Here is a 4,210-nt window from a genome sequence, read left to right on the forward strand (position 1 = left end):
AATTTTCTGAGGATCAGTTCTTGGCCCTTTTTATCTTAATTTTTATAAGCTCTTTATTCATTAGGGAGGCATTAGTATACCTTTTATAGTATATTTTATATACTATAGCATTAGTATACCTTTTATAGTATATTTTACAAAAAAATTTTTTTTCTCAGGCCATCATTTGTAGTTTTTACTTTCCTTATAGTTTATATTTACTGTGAAACATTTTTAATTTTTATATAATGCAATTTATCAGTCTTTTCTCTCATTGCTTCTAGAATTCTTATTTAGGAATTCACAAGTGCTTTTTCAAATACATCCATCTTTCTTTTCTTACCCTTGATTTACATATCTGATCTGTTGGGACTTTATCCTGGCTTATGGTGTAAGAGATGGATCCAATTTAATGTTTCTCCATATGGCTACCCAATAATCGCAACAACAACAACATATTTAAAAGTTCATTTTTTACCCAGTGATTTGAGATGCTACCTATACTGTATACTAAATGTCCCTATACAATTGCCTCTATTTCTGGGTTTTCTATTTTTTCCATTAGTCCATCTGCCTATTCATGTGCTAATATAAATTGTTTGAATTATAAAGTCTTTATAGTATTTTTAAAAAATCTGACATGGCTTTTCCTCCTGTCCCTTAAGAAGAACTGACAACTTTATGATATTGGCCTCTCTCTTTCTCTCACAGAATTGATACGTATTTCTATTCATTAGGATCTAGTTCTTTCAAAAGCAATTAGTTTTGTTTCTTTATAAGTTTTGAACATTTATTGTTAAGTGTCTGTCAAAGTATTTTCTTCTCTTACCTCTATTTTCTGTAATAAATGTGGCCCTGTCTTCAATTATACGTTCTGTTTTTGTTTATACATATGTGTATATATGTACCTATATATGTGTACATGTGTATGTATATGTGCAGATATATATGGGTATATATGTGCCTATGGATGTATATATATGTACATATAAATGCTATTGATATTTATATTCTCATTTTATAATTGATTACTTTACAAAATTCTCTTATTGATTACTGCATTTTTCCATGGATTCTTTTGCATTTCCAGATATATAATTACCTCTTCTCTTAATAAATATAGTTTTACCTCTTCATTTCCTGTTCACCTTCCAGTAATTGCTTTCTCATATCTAATTGCGCTGGTTAGTATCTGCAACATAATGCTAAATTTTATGGATATACTAGGTACCTTTGTTTTTCACTTTAGAGAAAAAACACTACAACATTAAATGTTAAACATTAAACATTGACTTATGGTTTCCCCAGCTTTGGGTATGAAATAAGTGCATTGTAAAATGCTAAGAAAGTTTATGGAGTATTTTTCAATGAATGGGTATTGCAATTTCCTTAGTCCATTTACTGCATGTGTAGAGACAATCACATGATTTTGCTTCTTAGTTTATTAATATAATGCATTATAACGATGGATTAACTAATATTGGACAATCCTTACAGTCTTGAAATAAAACCAACTGGGTCATACCCATTTTTTTAAAATTGTGCCATTGGATTATCCAGGCTAATATTTTAAGATTTAGATTTGTGTTTTAAAGAAAAAATTCTGGCAAATTCTGACAGCTATTGCAGAAGGAGGAAAGGTTGGAGGATATTTGTAAAAATCTAGGTGAGGAATTACTGATAAACAAAAATAAGAGTTACTTATAGTTTCTCTGTTTCATATCAGCCTTCCCTTGTACTCTATACTATCTGTCTTGTTCATGGGCACATCTTTAGATCCCATTATAGTTGACAATGTATTTCCTGAATGAGTGAAAGAATTTTGAAAACAAATAAATGAATAGAAATTAACCAGAAGGAATAAACCCAGGTAGAGTCAACAGGATACAGGGACTGAATAAATGTGAGAGATTAGAGAGACAAAATTAGGTAACATTGTTACTATTAAATTAGGTAGGGAATTTAAGAAAGAGAACTGATTTCAAGGATGAGTAAGGTATTGATTTGTAAGATTTGGGTAATCATCTTAAGGTTTCTGTAAGATGGAGACATCCGGTGGCTCTATTTTCTAAGAAAAAGCCCTAGATGAAATGTTTATTAGGTCCTTACTTATTGCCAAATGTTGTGCTAGGTGCATTACAAGCATTGCTTCATTCTAACCTAACAACAAGATATTAGGATTATTATCATCTTCAAATTCCAGTATAGAAAACTAAGACAGTGAAGTTGGATAACTTATAAAGATCACCTAAACATTAAATGGTCCAACCAGCATTTCAACCCAGACAGCCTAATGCCAGAGCTTGACTATGCCCCCTATGTGATGCTGACTCCTAAGATTTGGAGAGCAACCGGTGTATTCATTGTAGTTGAAACATGGGGAAAAGTTCAAGAGTGTGTAGAACAATAGTGAAAAGTGATAAGAAAAAGCTGAGAGCAAAAGAATTAAAAAGCAGTCAGAAGAGGAACCCAGGGAAGAGACTAAGCAGAGGCAGGCAGAGAGAGGAGGAAAAGCAAGGAGAGAGCAGGTCATGGATACAGGGAGGAGAGAATCTCAGGAGTGTTAGAGAATTCCAGTAGGGAATTTGGTTTATTTGCTGACCTTTATTCTTTATTTTTAAATTTCAAAATTTCCCCTCCTGTTAATCAATTTCTATTCTAACCACTACCACCTCCCCCCCCAAAAAAAAACAATAAAAAAGATATCTGGGGGTGCCTGGGTGGCTCAGTTCGTTAAGCATCTGACTTCAGCTCAGGTCATAATCTCACAGTTCGTGAGTTTGAACCCCATATTGGGTTCTGTGCTGACAGTGTGGAGTTCTCTTGGGATTATCTCTCTCCCTCTTTCTGTGCTCCTCCCCCACTAATGCTCTTTCTCTAGAATAAACATTAAAAAAAGATATCTGGTGTGAAATATTGCAGGATATCCACAGCTATCTTAATGAAATGAAATATTCACAATATTATCAAGCAGAAAAGGAATCCCTTTATCATGAGGTGAGGTCAGTATGTTAACTTAGTAAAATCATAAACTTACAAAAATTCACATTATAAACCTGTATCGCTTAAATATATTTCAAGTCCTCAGTCAGAACACAAGTAGCATGCAACTCCACAAAAGGAATTTAATTAGAATTACGATCTCTAGCAGATTCTGAAATTCAATTTTTATACTGAGAGACAACATCAAACACTTCTGTATATGTTATTCTACAAGCACAGGTTTCTTCCTTCTTTACTGCACCCTTTCAAATAAAACATCCTATAAAAAATAAATAGCATAGTGATCAAATGAACAAACCCTGTATCAAAGGTTTTCTTAATGTGATACAATTAGTTTAACGCAGCAATAAATACATTAGCTTTGCTTTGTGATCTTTATGTCATGTCCTTCTTTGTAAGACACAAGATACAAGATCAATGAGGTTATCCATTTGGCCTTGCTTGAAAACATTCCAGTGCATTGCCATTCATCTTCATAGTCATCTAAATGCAATTTGTTACCCAGGTTTGTGATTCGACTTTATATTTTATGGAGTTGATAAGATTCCAAAATTGCTTTCAGAATCATCCATCTTGTACACATTTCCCCCATTATCCAAAAGTAAACCATTCCTATGAAAATTTTCATAAGCTGAAATGGTATAAAATGAAGAGTACGGTAACATGTTTTTTTCCCCTAAAATTGAAAATCTTCTTTGGATTCCTTTCAGTTAGCAATAACAGGTACTAATGTAAGCAAAGCAGTATAACAGGAACTTGCGAAAAGCAGGGGATACCTGGAGAGGGAAAAGCTTTCTCCTTATCTGTGCAAGGAAAACTGTCATACAAATCAGACCCCCATAATGAGTTCTTTAAGAGCAGAGAGGATGGATCAATAGAGTTTTATGTTTCTGCAAGTCATAATTCTGAATGATCTTATAACCAGTGTCATGAAAGGACTTGCTGCCTATGGTAACATCTGCCATCTAGTGGCTGACTTAAGCTATTATATAACGAACTAGAAAATTTATTTTTATGGAAATAATAATACTGAGTAGGTAAAATTTTGGTCATTGTATTCAATCCACTTTTTTATATTGCTAACAAAGTAGGGCACATATAGATATTTATTTAAAAAGCTATTTTTAGTGCCAAATTTGATCTAATAATAGTTCACTCCCTTTCATGTAGGCATCTTCAAAGTAAAGGGGAAAAATAAAAACAGGAGAAAAAAGATATGACAATATTC

The sequence above is a fragment of the Lynx rufus genome, unplaced genomic scaffold (assembly GCF_022079265.1).
Source record: "Lynx rufus isolate CCGP_SWC_20201006 ecotype Redwood Valley unplaced genomic scaffold, mLynRuf1.p SCAF_5, whole genome shotgun sequence".
Classification (NCBI taxonomy): domain Eukaryota; kingdom Metazoa; phylum Chordata; class Mammalia; order Carnivora; family Felidae; genus Lynx; species Lynx rufus.